Source organism: Macrobrachium rosenbergii, chromosome 51 (assembly GCF_040412425.1).
Source record: "Macrobrachium rosenbergii isolate ZJJX-2024 chromosome 51, ASM4041242v1, whole genome shotgun sequence".
Taxonomy (NCBI): Eukaryota; Metazoa; Arthropoda; class Malacostraca; order Decapoda; family Palaemonidae; genus Macrobrachium; species Macrobrachium rosenbergii.
Genome location: NC_089791.1, coordinates 51,956,044 through 51,976,141, shown reverse-complemented (window position 1 = coordinate 51,976,141; position 20,098 = coordinate 51,956,044). Strand labels below are relative to the sequence as shown.

General features: G+C 40.1%; 1 long non-coding RNA gene across 1 annotated transcript; it reads left to right on the top strand.

Annotated features, from left to right (window-relative positions):
* The first annotated feature begins 1,140 nt into the window (after nucleotides 1-1,140).
* Nucleotides 1,141-19,705, top strand: LOC136833404 (uncharacterized). Its single transcript, XR_010851460.1, has 6 exons — nucleotides 1,141-1,868; nucleotides 13,207-13,388; nucleotides 13,662-13,865; nucleotides 14,197-14,304; nucleotides 15,122-15,252; nucleotides 18,650-19,705. It is a non-coding gene; the product is annotated as an uncharacterized lncRNA (long non-coding RNA).
* The last annotated feature ends 393 nt before the right edge of the window (nucleotides 19,706-20,098 follow it).

The window sequence follows — 20,098 nt, the reverse complement described above, 5'->3', positions numbered from 1 at the left end:
TTGTCCAGAAAAACAAAATCAGCAGGCCTACAGGAAAATTATATTTCAGGTGCTAGTATTTCAGTCCCAAACACATTTGAAGTCATTTTCATTTTGAGTAGTTGTTCTGAAGTATTTTGGGATTCCAGCCCTTTAACTCGACCCACGTAGGAATGGAATTCAGAATTTAATATTCCCCTAGGAAAGGAGGCAAATATTGAAACGAACGCCCGAGATGAGAGAGGGGGAAAAATGTTGAATAGCAACGTCTTCCGTGCCCTATTTTTATCCCTGAAAGTTACATTTGTAATTCAAATGAGATGAAGGAAGATACCAAGCGCCTTTGTCTCCGTGTTTTCTCCAAATAAAAATATAACTAACTCTTGAGAGTTATTTCAGATAGGAGAACGGTGCGAGGAAACAGTTTTTTCCTTTTAGGTGTCAGAACCGTTCTCCTGAATAATTAACGGAAATCGCGTCCGTTCTGTACAGTAACGTTTTCAACTCACATATCACTCTCAAGGGAAACAATAGACAAGATTGAATATTTTTGTGAAATTACAAATCTCGTTAGCCGTAAAAATGTTATTGCACAGCTATTCTATATGAGTCAAACTATATGCGTACTGTATACGAGTCTATGAACACATTTTATGCAATATGTGAAGGATTAAAGCGAGATGGGTCATGGCAACCAAAAAATTATGATAAATGGATATTAATAATGAAATGAATGTCTCTTCAAATACGGTTATTCTAACTCGCACCTCAAACAACTGAGTTTGTTCGATGAAATTACAGCCCTGGTTCAGACAGAGCAAGCCAGGAAGGGGTTTTATGAATTATTGCTTATGTATATGTGTTCATAAGTAAATTTGCTTATTCGTTTGCGAGTTTACCTCTTTCTCTGTCCACGGGTGAGCTTTTGTGTAAGAATATTAGACATAACATCTTAGGAAAGATTAGTTATGACACTTCACATAACGAAAACGAATATGTTACATATACGGTATTCATCTGTTTGTGTTGATTGTGTTGGCCTTATGCTAGCACGGGCTCTTGCTCCATGAACAGCACCTTAAAATACTCTTGGATCTAATGGATGAGACAAGAAATAAATAAATGAAAAAAGGATAAAAAAATACACCATCTGAGAGAGCTACTTTCACTCCTTGTTTCTAGAGTAGCAAACCCTGGAACACTCCAGTGTCCTTGACCTCAGTTTAAGCGTAGCTCCTTGTTGGAGAGGATATTTCTCCCTTTTGTTCCAAGATTTTTCCCCGTATGTTTGCTGTGTTTTAATTAAGACGGATTTTATAAGCCGATTTTAAAAATGGTATTGATAAATGGGCCAACGGTGACGGCTTTGATGATTATCGCAAGTGTTTTTGTAGTCAGGACGAATACCTCTTCGGTTCACGCTTCCTCGGCAAGTCTGTCTGAAATATTAAAAGCTAAATTTAGCTCATCCGAAATACTGAAAGCTAAATTTAGCTCGTTAGGAAGGACAGAACTTGACCAAATGCACTTCCCTGACCCCGTAGATAGTATCAGGGGATGCCACGACCCTCCAGGAGAAAGTAAGCAAAGTTCTTGCTATCCTGAAGAAAGTTCTCCCCAGGCGGAATCAAGACTTGACTTAAAGTTGGAAAGGAGTGATTTTATAATGGATGATCTATTGGAGATGGAAAACATTGACGATGACCGTAAAATTGTCAGGGAAGACTTGGCACGTGTTAGTGAATTAGCCAGGTTTATCTTATCAGTGGATAAGGAGTCAGAGAATGAAACTTTCAATTCACTGGATTCTGAGCCCGTGAAGCCTTTGCCAACCAATAAAACAGCAGCAGCAGCACCACATAAGAATGAAACAGATTACGAAGCGATGGGTAAGCACCTTAATGATTTTATAGTGTCTTGTTTTATAAATTACTAATCGTTGTTCTTCAGCAACGGTGTTAGGTTAGGTGTAAGCGTGGCATTGGATAGTGACACAACTTTGTAAATTGCCAGTGTTAATTTGGATTGACAGACAAACTGACATTTACTGGTCACGTTAATTTGTTTAATAAACAAGGTCAGCTAATAGCTAAATTCTTTGATATGCTTATGGACACACTGCTTCTCAACAAAAATTTTTCTGTTAAATTAAGGCTGAAAATTTGTTTATACAATAATAAAATTGTTATTTGTTGTACTACAATACGGCAAAACCAGGTTTACTTGACCGTAATTTTATTAATTTTGTATATATCATTTATGGCATCAACCAGAGCTAATGTCCAAAATAAATTTTGGCTTTGAAAACAGCTAACCAGAGCCATCAAGTGATAAAAATATATCAACAGCAAATGGGCATCATAGACTTCCCATCATTGCAGTGGTAAACTACGCAATTGTTCTGGATATGGACTATTTCCCCTTGAAATTATTTTTCCTGTACTTTTGTATGGTTGATGGAGGTGATTTTTTTACATTGGTCAGTTATTGGTAACCTCATATCTACTTATTATTAACTCATATCTATCCAACATGGTTGGGGACCCTTTGGGAATGTGGGGTTTTGGGCATTTAGGGAAAATGTTGGGAGAGAGGACTTTGGTGGTGGCTGTACTAACTACACCTACCTTTGTTGTTATGTAACGCGTTCTTGAGACAGAGGCATGTCTGTTTCGAACGGTTCATTCTGGAGCTACTTGTTGTTCAAGTACCAAAGGGATTGGCTCCCGATTTGGCTGAAACAAACTGTTATTACCGCCAAAGGAACTGAACAGACTAACGGTCTTGTGAAGATCGCAGAGAAACCCTGTTGATTATTTGTGGGGCCAGGTTAACTGACCGCCAAAAAAATAACCTGAAGCAGGCAACCACAGACCAGACCCCAGAAGAAAACGGTGTTCTATTACTTTAGAAGTCACACCTAATGTACCCTAGCCTAACACTCGTTACACAGGCCAAACCCCCTGGTGAAGAAACTCACTTTTCCCAAAGATGCCCATGCGTGATTACATTCCAGGCCAACATATCACTCCAAGGTTAATTTATATGTTAATTACAGTTGACAGGCAAAAATAATGGTTAATTCATGATAAGCAACTAAATACTATAGGAAAATCAGTTTCCAAATTAATACTCCCATGTGGAGCTGGTTACATGGTTCTACCGTTTATATTACTGATAGCACAACTGAAACCCACTAGGTTACTTCCAATTACTAGATACATGACCTCTTGTCAAGGCTATAATACCTGGTCTAAGGGTAGCAGAGATTGTTGCAGTAAAACTGGATACATAATTCCCACCATCTGATATTAAATTAAGAATTTTTGATCATGCTGATATGTTCTTAACGGTTGCAGTTTGTGTACTTCGGTTTGACAATCAGTGAGACCAGTCATGAATGATTACATATCTGAACTCTAAACCAGTATAGCTTAATGGTGTGTATATGTCTTTATCACACCTTGGCAAATATATTAATAAATGATGATGATATTAGTCACAAGTAGTTTCCTAACTTATCAGGTGCTTGGGTCTGGCTTTTCTGATTACTAATGAAGTCTGTTAAAGTACATTACTATGGACACTTAATTCATTACCAAATACATGAATTAGTGTTTCACCAGCTTTTCTCACTTATTATTAAGACTCACATGTTGGGACAAACTACCCCTCTTTTCTCTTTCCCCAGTCCCATACATATAAAAATCATGGGGACCTGCAGGTTTTAATATGGTGGACCACAAATAAGTGTATTTGTTGGTAACACAAGATGTCTGAAATGATAAACTCCTAAAATAAGCCAAGGCAATATGCTGTCTATGCTGATAATCACTAATGGCAATGGTACATTGTAAGACCGACTTCACAAGGCCAAAATTATGAAATGAGTCCTGTTCTTAACTTGTGTAACCTAACCTTAACCCCCATAGGGGGATAGTGCCGTCAGTGCACCTCACAGGGTGCATTGTAGGCACTACTAAAGGTTCTTTGCAGTGTCCCATGGGCCCCTAGCTGCAACCCCTTTCATTCCTTTTGCTGTACCTTCATTCATATAATCTTTCTTCCATCTTACTAGCTATCCTGTCCTGATGATTATTTCATAGTGCAACTGCAAGGTTTTCCTTCTGTTACACCTTTGTAACCTTTTACTCTCAATTTTCCTTTCAGTGCTGAATAACCTCATAGGTCCCAGCGTTTGGCCTTTGGCCTAAACTCTATACAGTATTCCATTTCCTAACCTTACCTAACCTAGAATGCCAAATCTTTATGAGGCTTGAGGGCCTTGGCTCCTTAGACGCACACATCCTAACCTGACCTAGTGCCCTAAATGTCAGTGGGCTATCCCCTTTTCCTGCCAAGCATTGCTCTGCCTGATGCCCCAAACCTAGTAATTGACTACAACTAAAGTTTATGTAGGGGAGGGGCATAAGTCAGTTTAATATTAAGTTGTTTTACATGCTATGTAGTGTAAAAGGTGTCTCAATTGCCTTCAGCAATTTTTTACTCACAAGGCAGTCATTGGTAAACTGAATTAACTGTTTTGAAAAATGGACAAAGTCTGAAAACATTCTAATACTTAAGCATAGGAATTGATTTGAATTGATTGAAAACAAATAGGTAAAACATAATAGAACTTTAACTTGGATAAGTGCCTGTCTCCTCCCAGTGTCCTTAGAACTGAAGAAAATATACATGTACCTTCAAAATATTAATGACGTACTGTACTTAAAAAATGACACAAGCCTTCGTCTAAAGTGAATGCAGTACATCCGTTTGTGAATGGATGTTCCTTAGTAGGAGTTGGAATTGGTCACTGAAACCTGTAGCAAGGTAGTCTTACTGAACTCTTGGCCAGCTGCCATCAGCCGAAACTTTTTTTATCTTTTATCATTGTTATTGTACATTATGCATGGTATTTATGGTGGGGCTTTTGGTAGATCTAAGCTGGTTGTCCGCGGTGAGCTAGGCTATGGCAGTTGACGTTTTTCTAAAGAATTTTACCTGCTGAACAAGAATTTAAAGTAATATTTTGTTGCTCGGCTGTAATAAAGCTGTAATTTAAGACATACAACTTACCTGTTAGTTACATATACCTTTAGTCTTTGACGTCACGGCAAAATTTCAAAACGCGCAGCAGCCAGTCCGAATATCGGGTGATCGCCCTTACCTGCCCTCTGTCGGGCGTACTAGGAACTATTCCAACATGCTTCAGAATAATTTTGCCGTCACGCCGGCGACATTGTTGTCGGTACTCGAGCGAAATTTCATTGTATCTGCCTACATCGAGCTGTTTTCACTTGGTGAAGTACTCTTTGTTGGTTTGCCCCAGTTATTTTTGTCACCTATTTAGTCAGGTTTTCTGATAATTATGTCAGATTCTGGGTCTTATACCTTTAGGGCCTGCAGCAAAGGCTGTAAGACGAGGTTGGTCAAGGCTAGTCTTGATCCTCATTCAATTTGGTGGCTTGTGACAGGAATGTTCATATGAGAGAAGTGTGATGAATGTGTCAGTATGACTGAAAAGATTGGAAGGCTCTATCTAAGTATGTAAAGAAGCCTTGAAAGATAGAGCCAGGTGGCCATCTTTAGCAAGTTCTTCTTCTCTCTCTCACCGGAATCTCCCACAAGGGGCTCCCCGCAGGAAACTTCTATTAATATCCCCGTGGCTACTAATATTCCTATTCCTGACTCTGATATCCCTGAACCCGTTACCGTGTCTGACCAAGTCCAGATGGACGCCAGATTTAACCTTATTGTGGGCGCCATGGAGGATATTGGCGTTAATGTGGAACCCTTCATGAGCGTATGGATTCTTTCCAAAATATTGTGAATAATTTAAGTGCAGCTGCAAAGTGTTATGTGGTGGAGGAGGTGGTTGCTCGGCCTACTCGTTCTCCTAGACCCTGAGCCTCTGTCAAGCTCCCTGCTCCTGGGAGAAGACATGCTGAAAGTCAAGGGGCTGGTGGGGTCTGCTCACGAGGGTGTGGCTTCAGGCCAGTCCTGTTGTTTCCCAGGCTGTTTCAGAGCCGTTGGAAAGGCGACTGGGGGAAGTGTCTTTCTTCAAGCTCAGTGATTCGCCTGGCAGAGGCTGGAGATTGGCGACGAGTCTAGACCATTGAAGAGGTCCAGGAATCTTTCGCCTGGTCAGCGGTTCAGAAGAAGAAGCCATTTAAACATCACAGCCTTCCTGTAGTTTTTGGGAGAGTCGGAGAGATTTTCGCGTCCCCTTCTCCCAGGCGAAGGCTCATGAGAGCAGTTTGGTATAAGACTTCCCATTCGGTGTTGCCCAGCGTTCCCGTGTTTCTCCTTTGGTTTCAACGTGAGGCCTATTGTGGCTGACCCGCCTCTTCCTCATCAGATCCTGGCTCTACTGATCATCGTTCCCCAGTTGGATCCTCGCCTACTCATGACTTTCTTCGAGCGATGCACAAGAAAATGGAAGCATTCTTGGCGGGCTCGGAAGGCCTGTTCTTCTCCAGCAAAGCCTTCTGAAGTGTATTTGATGCCTCCTCCTTCGCTGCTCTCTGGGCGCTCAACTCGACTCTGGAGAAGCTCCTCCTCGATCTGTGTCTCTTGATCCTCCTTTGGTTCCAGGATCAGGCTCAGGTGACCCAGGCTCAGGGCTCCCTCAGGTTTAGCGCTCTCTCAGGCTCAAGCGCCTCCAGGTAGACCAGGTGAGCGCCATCCCCTCCTTTTGTGGCGCCAGTTCAGGCTCCTCTTGTGGCGCCAGTTCAGGCTCCTCTTGGTGCGCCAGTTCAGACTCCTCTTGGGCGCCCCTCCAGGCTCAGGCTCCTCCTCGGAGCTCTTATTCAGGCTCCTACTCCTCCTTCACAAGATGTTCCCGTCGCAAGCGGAAGGTTTTTCTCCTATTTCGTCTGAGGAAGAAGTTGTGGAAGAGTTTCTGTAGACGAAGAAGACTCCTCTCGCTGGGGGCTTCTTCTTCTTTATTGATATTTTCCAGGATTTTTGCACCTGCAGGCGACGTTACTGGCATCCGCTCTCAGCTGGAGAGGAGACTTGGGATCCTACCTCTTCCTTTATGAAGTTAGTGCTTTCGATTTCAGCCAAAAGGCATTAAAGAAAATGAACTGCTGGTTGGAAGACAAACGTGATCAGGGAAAACCACTTTCTGCCCCCTCCTTCCAAGCTTTCTACTAAGACGGCCGGCTTGCTGCGACACTGGGGGATTTTTTCTCTGGGAGCTTCTGCCTGTCAGAAGTTCTCCATCCCGAGACTCTCCTGGTCGTTCTTGACGGAACTGGGGACTCGGAACTTCTCTCCTTCAGAGTTGGACCACCTTTTGAAGAACGTTTTCAGATGTTTTGGGTCATCAGTTTTATGGACTGGACTTGGCGCTTTGGGTAGGAAGGTAAAGTCTTTTGGTCTTTCCGAAGGTGCATTTGTGATTTCTCTTCTGTTATGTCCTGCTTAGATAAAGGGATTCGTGACGGTGCCCTGAGTTAGCCTCCATCTTCACGTTAGACCTGGAAAACTTTGGTGCTCTTTTGCAGATGCAGAAGTTTCTAGGACTCAAAGATGCTTCTTTGAGCCTCTGGATAAGAAGTACCTTTTCCCTCAAGAACTTGTGGAGAAGTGTCGAAATCCCTTACCCAGAACGGCATGATGATGGACCTTTTTGCGCAATCCACCTCTGGTGCGACAGCTCCTCAACCTTCTCTGATTTAAAACTCGTCCTCTAGTTAATCAAGATAGGCCCTTTCGTGGCAGGAGGCCCTGAGGTCCAGTATGTTTCCGGCAAAGGGTAGATTTGTCTCCAAGACTATCAAACCCTCAAGTAAAAGCTGATCTGCATGTCCTCCATGCACTAGTCGGGAGCCAGACTTCAGCAGTTCTGCAAATTTGGGGAGAGATCGGAGGCGGACCAGTGGACCACGTCTTGCTAAAGATATTCTATTTGCTCCATCTCAACGAATGCCCCTCTTCAACAGAACCTTTAAGGCACAGCATATTCCAGGGAAGCTTAGAAAATGCTCGTTTCTGAGTGCGGAAGTAGACTCCATGCTTTTAAAAGGAGTTATAGAGATGGTGGAAGAAGTCAACTCTCCAGGCTTTTACAACCGTCTTTTTCTTGTTCCAAAGGCCTCAGGCGGCTGGAACACCTGGACGTGAGTTCTCTCAACCTTTTCGTGGAGGTGTGCCAGTTTCTGGATGGAGGTGACGGCGCAATGGTGGTCAATTCTCTTCGTCCCGCTGGGGATTGGATGATCTCAATAGATCTGCAGGACGCTTACTTTCACATTCGATCCATCCCGCGTCCAGGAAGTTTCTTCGCCGTTTTCCAGGAGAAGACTTATCAGTTCAGGACTCTGTGCTTCGGTCTGTCCACAGCCCCTGGAGATTCACAAGAGCCACTGTTGCCAAAGCTCTTCATCTCAGAGGAATAAAGATCTCTCTCTATCTCAGGATTGGCTCCTTGTTTCCCAGTCCCAGTCTCAGTGCTTGGAGGATTTGCAAGTAACTCTCTGGATTGCCACAGAAGATCGGACTTCTAATCAATTGGAAGAAGTCGACCAGCATCTCCTCACAATCCAGGAGATGGTTAGGAATGAGACTGGAAACAGTTCCTTTCCCTGGCTTTTCCGTCAGATCAAAGAATCTCGGACTGTCTCGCAAAGTCCAGAACTTTCTGGATATGGATACCTGTTCGAGCAAAGCGGCAGGATGAGCCTCCTGGGAACTCTGGCGTCAATAGCAACAGAGGTCTCCCTGGGGAGACTCAATCATGAGCCCCTTCCGTGGACGTCTACCTGGCGCAATGGAACAGAAAACGCCCAGACTCCTTCTCCTTCTTCTCGGACCTGGATCAAGGAGCTGATCTAAGGTGGTGGTTAGATCGAAGAAAATTAGAGAAAGGTCTCTCTCTATTTCACGAACCCGAACCACGAGGTGTTTGCAGACTCGTTCAGAAGTAGGATGGGGAGCGGCGTTGGTGTAAAAGAAATTTCAGGTTTGTGGAATGAATCAGAAAAAGAATGGGACACATCAACAAGAAGGAGTTGAAAGCAATCCACCTGATCTCCCGTCTCGTACACTTCCTACCATTCGTCGGGACAAACAGTTCTGGTTCATTCAAACAGCACCACAGTGACAGGAGATCCAACAGGGGGCACTCATTCATACTCCCTCAGCGAGGTAGCAAGAGACCTCCTTTTGTGGGCAGAGAAGCACAAGATTCTGCTCGGTAACAAGATTCATTCAGGAGCCCTCAACGTGAGAGCGGACTCCTTGAGCAGGAAGCACAGGTTCTGTCCAGGAGGAACTGGATTTTGCACGAAGTATGTGAGGGTGTGGAGACTTTGGGGTCAACCTCTGGTAGACCTGTTTTTCTGACGAACAAGTCGAACAGGCTCCCAATCTTCTGCTCTGTGTCCCGGACCAGGATTTTGTCTCATTAAAAGCGCCAGCTGAGTGGCTCTGACCCTATGTAGCCACATCGTTGGGTTCCTCTGTGGCGAAAGGTGGCAACTTTACGGTGAGGGCGCTCACTTCATTGTGTTGCCGGGCCATGGAGGCAGTCGCGGCGCTGGCGGTGTGGAGGCAGCAGGAGGGCCGTATGGGACGGTAAAGGGTGAGATGAGGTAGGTAGACGGAGTCCATGAGGTCCGCGTTAACTGCACATGAGGAGCACCCACGCCCATGCTCGCCTCCTTTGCCCTCTTACAAGTGGAATATGTTTCGTTCATGGTGCAAAGATCGCGACATTTCCTCTTCAGGTGGGTCCGCTATTGTGATTTTTCTTTTGTTCCTCCGAGAATAAGAACCTTTCTGTATCACAATTAAGTCGTAGCATGCTAGCTACTGTTTCGTCACAGAGGTTTTTAGCTCTAATAACCAAGATATAACGGACCTTAGAATTACCTCTAAGAGGTCAAGCAAAAGTTGTTTTCGTGGAATCTTGATGTAGTCCTGAAGTGGCTTATGTCTGAGAAATTTATCTGGATTCTGCTTCTTTAAGAGATCTTAAAGAAACCCTCTTTTTAGTTTTGTTAGTTACAGCTAAGAGAATTACAGATCCACGCCTTGGATAAGAGAGTAGGATTCTCTGCTTCAAAAAGCAATTTGTTCTTTCAAACTGTTTTTATGAAGACAGACCCCTTCGCACCCGTGGCTGAGGTCTTTTGCAATTAAGTCTGTCGGAATTGGTGGGTAACAAGCAGGAGGTTCCTCAGTCAAAAACATACAGATATTATTTATGAAGGACTAAAGATATTGGGGTCCTTCAGATTCTTTATGGTGTTCGGTCAGAACCCTCTTGACAGTTGTCCAAGAATGCCATAAAGTTTTTATTAGAAATCTGATTTCTGGAAGCTCACTCCAATATTTCAGAGAATGATTTGAAAATGTGGAAGTCACCAAAGAAAAGGCTCTCACGTAAGTGAGGGCTATCTCTACAATGACCCCTTAAACATAAAGGAACTCTCCTTCAAAGATATTGTGCAAGCAATACACTGGAGATGTAAGTCTGTATTTGCTTTGTTTTATCTGTTATGTAAGTGCAGACAGTGTTTGATTGCCTTCAGCAATTCTTTTTTTAGGCAGCCCTTTGTTGTATCTGACGGTAATGGGTAAAGGGTAAAGTCTGAAAACCTTTACTTACTTGTTTTTTGAGTGTGAAGGTTTTTACGGTTGTCTGTGAGGGTAAGTGTTGGATAGTTTTACCCACAGTTGGTTTTTTTTATGGTTATGCTTTTTCTTCCCAGTTGGGTCCTTTGAACTGATGATGTTTGTACATGCGCCTGAGCAGGGGCATAATGTGGTATTGTCACGGCCATGTCCTAGGTGACTGATACCCAAAGCAATGACACCAGGTCATTATACCCAAAGTTGAGGATAGCAGGTTACTGAGGCAGTAACTGTGGAATCATGCTCCTTAGCAGGTGAGGAACTAAGAAATTTCTACATTAATAACCTTAATGTTTCCAACAACTCTTTTACTGTCTTTGCCCCACCTCCTAAAGGTGTCAATCAGCTATATGTAACTAACAGGTGTTGTATGTGTTAAAATCTTTTATTTAAATAATGTTTACATACTACCTGTTAGTTACATATATAAGTGCCCACCCCTCCTCCCCACGGGGGACAGGGGCAAATTATTCTGAAGCATGTTGAATGGTTCCTGGCTGTCCGACAGAGTGAGGTAGGCCATCACCGATATTGGCTGGGCGCTGACGCGTTTTGAATTTTGCGTGGCTGCCAAAGACAAGAATTTAAAGTAAGGTAGTATGTGTTAAACATTATTTTTAAATAAAAATGTCAAATTGTCTTAGAACTGGTGTGGTAAAACCTTTCAAGAATAGCTAACAGTAAGGGGGACCCGTTGGAATTTGGGTTTTTGGTGGGATAAATAACATGGAAAAGGTTTGGGTACCTTTTTCCTGTTATATTTGTCATTTGGAACACGAAAACAAGCATAAAAGAAGGGCGAATAAATGGATAGTGGGAGCCGTTCCAAAGGCACTTTTCATTCATTACTAGTACTACTGATTCTAAGCTTAACACGCATGTGCTAGCTTTCAGCTCACCAATCAGCAGCTGCCGATTTTCTGCACTTAGTGAGAGCTGTGAGAGACTGGCAGTTGATATTTTCCTGAGTTATTTTACTTGCTGAACAAGAATTTAAAGTACTACCTCTTAGAGAACATATGAGCTTGCCAGGAATCTTTAAAAATGCAGATAAGCGTGCAGCACCCGTTCTGCCACGGTGACCTATAGAGGCCACCCAAGTTGAGCGAAATGGTAATGTTTTGTTTCCGCTACAAAGCCAATAGTGTGCAGTGTGTAGCTAGACTATGGCAACTGACGTTTTTCTATGTTATTTTACTTGTTTACAAGAGCTTAAGCTAATATTTTGCCCGCCGGCTGCTGCTAAACTGTAATTTACCGTTCAGCTGTAAAGACCCACTGGTACAGACGCAATGCAGTTTTCAAGGATCAGTACATTTAGTTACAGCCGACCGACAGGAATATTATTTTTAAATTCTTGTTCAGCAGGTAAAATAACATAGGAAAACGTCAATTGCCATAGCTAACTCACCGCTGGACAGCCGACTTAGAATTACCAGGCTTTTCTTCAGTATGGTTTTGAATGAGAAAAGTGAACAATAAAGGGGTTAAATTACATAAGCTGTTGTTGGACTTGTATGTGAATGCTGTTAATATGACCAATTTGTTGTAGTAGAGCTTTGGCAATAGCAGTAAAAGGCCAAAAGTTATCTGAGTTTTGTTCTTATTAGGATTCCTCCACCTTAATACTGCTGAATCTTTACACCTCCTCTACGAGTGCCCTCACTTCTCCCTACTTGCCAGCTCATTCTTCTCTGGTTTGCTGAAGGGGGTTAAGCAACCATCTATCCTCTGCAGGGTGGCAGTCAGGCTGAGTACATGCTGGATAGGCCACAATGCAGGTAGACTTCACAATCAAGCATCCTATCTTAGAGCTTTGTTTGTTGGGAGGAGCTGTCATGATAACCCAGCAGTGTATGATTGACAAAGGTAAAAGTTGCCTCTGACTCATTTCTTCCCTTTATATTAAGTTAATGTTTTGTTCTACAGTTTCCTAGTGTGAGAGTAAAGAATATTTCACTTAGCTGTGCATCCTTATGCCAGATTGTACAGAAGGTTGCAGGAGGTATTGGTTCCATGTTCATTATCATGACTAGAAATATGTCATTCCTTGTGGAGATTCACCTGCTTGTCAGTTGAGACTATCCTTCCACCTTCATAAAGGGTAAGGGTTGTATTCTAGTAGAAAAGTAATTTGTAAGTTTTTGTATTTTGTACAGTATACAAACCAGAACTTTTTATCATAAGCTCCACCTCAACTAACCCACATAGACCCTGATGCCAAAGGGGGAAAATGCTGGGTTATGGCAGGTGAGTGGCTCCCTATTCCATCTGCCTACCACCAGTGACTGCACCCACTTTGTTACGAAGTTTCAACGACTATTTCTAAACTTGTGCTGCAGAATACAGGGCAAAAAGCATCTGGTCTGTATACCTAGGAAAAATACAAGTTACTTTTAAAATTTGATATATTTTGCTACACACAGCAACCTCATTCAAACATTCAAGAACACATCCAGCTAATGTGTGTGTGAATGAAGATATTGAATCATGCCATGTCCAGTTGTACATCATTTCTTGAAGTGTGCGCCTAGCAGTGTAAGAAGAAATAATATACTAAGATATCACATGACTTCCCAGGTTGTGGTGTGAAAAATATAAATCCGTCCAGGCCTGAATTTGGAGGTGATGCTGCAGCATGGTGAGTGGCCATGGCAAGTGGCATTGGTGCACATAGCAACAGGGAAGCCCTTCTGCAGTGCCTCACTCCTCAACACATCATCACACGCTTTTTTACTCACAGCAGGACATTGCGCTGCTATGTAAGTTTTCAAAGGTTTTTATATTGTATGTAGCTGTGCAGGATGATGTTTAAATTCTGCAGAATGGTTGAAAGTCTGGAAACTATAAAAGCAAGGTCAGTACTAGATGTAATACCAAGCTGTCTTGCTGCTACGCCTACCCTGAATAATTAGGTTTAGCTATAATGTATCTGGCAAACCATGATTTAATTTATATCTTTTAGATGTCTTTAATACTAGAATGTCAGTAAAATTTATCATTACCCTAATTATTAGCCAATCATTCTTTTCCAGACTTCCTGCATCGTAGTATCCAAGCTTGGCAGGGCTCATGTTTTATCAAATCAAGAAAAGGGTCGTGTAGTGAGAGGAATTTCACACATAATTGTCCATGAGCAGTTCATTCGCAATAATTCATGAATGATATTATTGCCCTTTACGAATGGATGAACCTGTACAACTAAGTTACAGTATTCGCCCTGTTGCTTGCTGATGTTAGTAAGTTTCATATTCCTTGTACCTGAAATTATTAGTACTGTATTTAAATGTAGTCCCAATAATTTATTACTGAAATAAATCAAAGTCTTAATGAATTTTCTTTGTAGAGAATTAAATTTGGCACTTAGCAGGAATCTAAAGTACCCTAAGTTATGAATGTTTTCCAATAAAGCCATAAGCATGGAGTGGGATTAACTGCCAAAATGGCCATGCACAGTACAGGGTCTAGTTTGCCCCAGGTTTTGTTTTCCCTTGGTCACTAGGGCATGACTAGAAAGGATTTTTCTATATTGTTAAGCATTCTTTCAGTGTTATAAAATTTTCCTTACAGAGGAATGGGATGAAGCACTTTTTAATGGGGAACAAGCAAAAGACTTGGTTTAGTTGCAGGATGGGGACTAACTAAGAGCAAGGTGACAGGTCTCCAATTTTATTACAGGTAATTCAACTCTTTACTGTTAAGTGAACTAGTGTTAACAGCCAATGAAATGGTAATTAGGGAATGATGCTTTCATGTTAAATTTTAGCATTAAATTTTGGCTTTGTTACAATTTCTTTTCAACTACAGGAGAATGTACATTGCATAGAATTTTACTGTTTATTCATTAAATTTTGTAGAATCCTCTGTATCAATAATTGGTCCTGACATTATAGTAGAAGCTATTATATCAGATTTGATGCTTATGCATCTATAGAAGCCTGTCAAAGCTGACAGTTCCTTTTGGAGAATGTTCATGTATGGTACAGCCTGTAGTGTCAGCTGAGCATTTTAGTGAAATGAACAGTTTACAGAATATTTGGAGCCCAGAGTATACAAGAATGAATACTGCTCCTGTACAAAATACTGACCAGCCATAATGCAGCTTAACTCCCGAAAAATCACTACAGTACTGGCATAGCATACATGTTTTGCTTTGCAGGTGGTCACACTAAGGTGCAAAAGCCTATAGCATGTGAGTGTGAATGAAGGCTCAAGATTGAAAATAAATGTGGTGCACATTATCATACCTGTTCAGAATGTGAAGGGGTTTTTTGAAAGCTTTGGTCAGTAACCCAACTAACACTCATGAGACCCAGTGTTAATCAACAAACTAATTGAGTGGTGGGTACTGGTGACAGACCAGGCATTAATCTTCTTGACTGAGAGAGAGTAAAAGTAGAATGCATAAATGAATGCCAGTGTAGACATTATTTGAAAGTGTCACTTTTTTTTAGCTTGTAACCAATATTCCTGCTATAGACTTGTTTCTTTGTAGGTGCATCTGCCATTCTTAAATGTATCAAAAGTGCCAGGAGGTGTACAAGCGTATCAACCCTGTGTCTGAAAAGATGCTATGCACTTACCATGCTTTAAGCAGGGACAGGCGTAGCAAAGGATTCTTGTAAGGTTAGTATGTCTTTATTACAGGAAACCTTCACTTTCAAATGCTCATTCCTTTTGGTAGATGCTGCATAAAGTGAAGACAAAAAACTTAGTTTTTCATGTAGTAAGTTGTGTTAAAGTGAAAGACTAAATATGTTGTATTTTTAAAGATGAATTCTATAGGAGTTAAATCCAGTGGAGTTAAACTTTTAGCCCCTGTTGAAGGAAATCTAACCTTGTACTTGACATGCTAAGAAGAAGAAATTTATTTTTAATATAAATAACAAATATAACCTCTCATAATTACTGAGTGCTGCCTAGGATTTAAATAATGTTGAAAACCTAGTAGTGTAAGATTAATATATTTCTAACCATGAAAATATGTGAATGAAGGGTCTTGAGTGATTTGATTTCACTGTGTTCATAATTTCTTAGTACTGTATTTATATGGAAAGGTGAAGCCTGTCAGTTGTCATTAAAAAAAAAATTAGCACATAAGTTCATGCAGACAAATATTTTTTAAATATTCCTTATTTTAAACATCCCAAACTAAATTGTAGGAGATTAATTTTTTGTACCCTTTATATCACTTAATAATAATGGGGATGTTACTTTAGAGCAGTTTGTTTGAGTTAAATTAATGAGTGTGTGCTGAGGTCAAGAAAAATTTTACTCTTCTTGAATTAACATAATTTCAATTGTATGAGATTTATTGTATTTGAAGGCACTAATTAGTTTTGTTAAGCTCTTGCTTCTTTCATTCTCTTGTATTCTTTCATGTACAGTCTCCCTAGCTGTCCAACTTTTATAATTTTACCTTGTTCCAGTTTTCACCTTTTGTTTAAGGGCCCATATGTTAAGCTAACTTTTATAATTTTTTGCTTTTATGTAATGGGAAACAACCAAGATACTTTATTTCCCAAAATGAAGTTTTAACTTTCGAAAGAAATGTGTAAAGTACATTAGTGTTTTAGAGATGTCACTAGATTTCGTACCAAGGGATTATAGCAATATTTGTAGGTCTGCTGTGATTGCTTTTCAGAAGTAGATTTTGGAATTTATTTTAAAAACAGTAAAATGCGAATATACCTGATTTATATTGGAAACCCATCCAGTTATCAATGTTACAGATTGACTGTATTAAAACCACGATCTATTATATTGGAAAATGAAACCTGATATCATAGGTTAATTGTGCATTTTAATTTTGCATTCCATGAATGTTTGTGCAGTGTTGAAATGAAAAGCATAGAAATTCCTCATTCTCCCTGACAAATGCACACACACCGTGTGCTGTATGTGCATAAATGTTATTGCATTTTATTCCACTGGTAAATAAGAACAGAAAATATGTACCAAAGAACTTATATGAAAGGTGTTCTTACTTATTTCGACAATGTCTGCATCTCAAAGACAGATGAAATATTTACCTGTACAGTATTGTAACGTGTACATAAGCTAACTCTATAGATATGTGTGTTCATACCTGAATTTATTTTGGATCCGGGGACAGGTGGGACATAACCTTTAGTTAAAATCAATAATTTTTCTTTCTTGCTATTAAGCCTTTACTAAAGGGAAAGATCTTGTCACTTAAATTCCTTGAGAGATCTTTCAACATAGAGAAAGTAGTGACACTGCTTCCCTCTGATAGATCCATCACAGCAAGGAAAGGTCTTGTTAGTGCCAGTCCTTTAGAGAAATTTTTAAACCGGGACAGTGATTTGCCCTACAAGGATAAAACCAAGTAGTGGATGACATTGCAGGAACAGAAATTATCCATGTTCAATACCAACCCAAAGTTCTTGAAGGCAGTGTTGGCTTAGCAGGACCATGGTACGGCTGTCATTAGGAAGCTATGGGTCCAGGACTTTTCAAGAGAAAGGCATTTGTCTGGGTATGAGGATCATCTTTGTGGAAAGGTTAGCCAAATAGCAACACAGGACCTCAAGTAAACCACACGGTCAGGTTTTGGCAAGCTAATGCTTTTGGTTTTGGCTTTGTAGTCAGTGGCGCAGGTTGATAGAGAATGACAGGCACTAGAAGTGGAGCCTCGAGTAGTCTACAGCCTCCGAGATTGATAAGGAGGTTCCATTCTCTTTAGATTCTGTGTCCTCCTCCCTTCTCTTTATCATCTGTGGTTGCTCGTGTCCCACAAGAAATAGCTGGAAGAATTTGCAACGTGGGTAGCAGTGTCTGCTAGAAAACACAAAACTAGAACTGGTTTGGGACAATTCATTTTAAATAACATTACCAAAGCATATGGAGGTTGAAAATTATTGCTGACTTGATCTGTTGGAAGAAAAGTATGTAGCAGACCCCTTTAGGGTGAGGGTACAGTTAAAACAAAATTTGTCAAGTCAAGAGGAAGCCATGGCATACTTGATGAGAAAGATAAATTTTTGATTCATAATTATCAGACATCCAGATGTGGAGTAGGCAGTAGATCATAATCATATTAGGGGCTAACTAAGATGGTATTGGTACTGGTACATTTTGAGCAGGTTGTCCTGTCGCACATAGGAAGCATAAGTCCTAATTTTGCATAGTGAAGCTGCAAGAAACCATGTTTTAGCATTTGGTCACGGCAACATCACATATGCCAGACTGTACAGGAGGTCATCCTTACCCTGCTCTCAAGTTTGTCTGGGAAGCTGGTATTTCCAGGTGTTCTTAAGACAACACCTCCCACCTCAGGAAATTGTTTCCTTATAAAAGAGACTGAAGTTTTTCTCCTCATAGGAATGAATGGCAAGTTCAAGATAGTTACAATATATTAAGATTTGGTAGTATGAAAAACAAACCCTTCAGGCCGACCTTATAAGAGTGAAGAATATTAACTCACTGGTCTGGTTAACAATACCAATCATACCCATAAGCAACCCTGCATTTGTCAGACCAGCTCTTGCTAGTGGTACAGTATATCCGTGTAAAAGTCTTGAGGTATGTACATACAGGAAAAGTGCAAGTTATTTTAAGTATGCAAACAAATCATACTTGTGGAAGATTTGCTTTTTTGCAGTCACTTTTAAGTATACATGTGGAAGATTCAATTTGTTTTTTGCACAGTCATTCCTGAACTCTAGATGGGCACATGACAGAACTTCAAGTTGTGGTAGTTATGCTGAATACAAGTTATGGTAGTTATGCTATTCAGCAGAAGTATTCAGCTAAATTTTATTCTCTCTCTCTCTCTCTCATATGCACACAAGTACACTGTACCTTTTAAATAATTATGCACACCCATATACAGTATGTACTTCAAATTTGACTTTTTACATTTTTCAATTACTCTTCAAGTCCTTTGGTTTGATATACTACTGTTTAAATGAAGAGTACATTTTTTTAGGCTTATCTTTGAAATATAATAATTTTATAAGAAAATGATTGACATAATACATTTTCCTTGTATACATTCCAGGGTGATTCTGGTGGTCCCCTTGTAACAGATGGCGCAGAAGGTCGCTGGACACAGGTTGGCGTGGTAAGCTTTGGGTATGGATGTGGGAGGGAGGGGTACCCAGGTGTGTACACCAGGATTACCCAGTATTTACTCTGGATATACCTTAATATCATTAAGACGGAAGTTACAGTACTATCTTAAATATTTGTTTTATGGAGGTCCCATTTTAGTTCCAAGTTGTATTCCTGAGTCACATTATTGGAATTTCATCACAAATTCTATTCATTGCGTTCATGTTATCATCCACATCTGAGCATTATTTTCATTAAGGTCTAATTACCCAGAATTTCTATCCAAAATTCAGGCCATGTCATCCAAATTCTATTCCCATCTGTTTCCATTAAAACACATCCTCCAAACTGTATTCATATTCACCTAGGTCAGTTTGAAAAATGTGATCCTGTCTTTTAATAATTTTTAAAGTTCTGTTGAGAAGTTTTATTACTGAATTTTGAGATTTTGCATTTTGTAGGTCTTAATATCCAAATTGCAATACCATGTAAAGTTTCCTTGCTAACTCGACTGCTTTACGTTTTGGATCATCGTAATCTAAGCCATGTTACACAAATATAAAGCATTTAAATATATAGCTAGGATTTGATGCCCATATTGCAATACAGTAATTTTGATTCAGAGAGAATTTATTATCCTCGTTTTCACCAACTTAGTTCATGAATAATATACTGTGATCTGGATAATTTAATTTTTAACTGGAACTGAATAGTGTACTGTATTCAGTTTTTGCAGTACAATAATACCTTTAACATGTCAAGTAAGATCATTTATTCCTGTGGCGAAATATCCGAGAAGCTTTTTACGTCATTAACAAAACCATTAATTTAAAATTTGGTTTAGGTGATTTTATGTAATAGACTGATTCAGTACTGAATATTAGTCTTTGATTTTTAATAGTGTACATAGTGTTGAAATGCTCGTATTGAAAGCTTTTGATTTTTTCCACTTATTTTTAATTTGAGTTGTCTGTTTGTTGCTGGTAAATAAACTTTAACTATATGTAAATTGTTTCAGTACCAGTGTTAGGAAAATATATGTAGCAATGAAATAAACAATGATGGTGTAAGCTTTGGCACAAGGTGTTTTGTTCTAATTTGTCTATACTGTACTGTGTGATCAAATTGTCAGAAGCAGGCTAACCTGGAAAATGTATGTAAAATTGGTTAATTAGTCATTTTTTAGTTTGTGTTCCTGTATGTAAAGATAAAACATTAAATCTGATTTCTCACTTAGCCAAACTGTGAAAGCTTGTGCCATTGGCAACTTTATTCATGTTAGTAGTAATTGTGCAAAAATGAACTGAATTGTGCATTACATAAGCTAACTCATGTATTACATGAATATTGCCATGTTATTTCTCCAAATTGGTTTTGCCATGTTATTTCTCCAAAT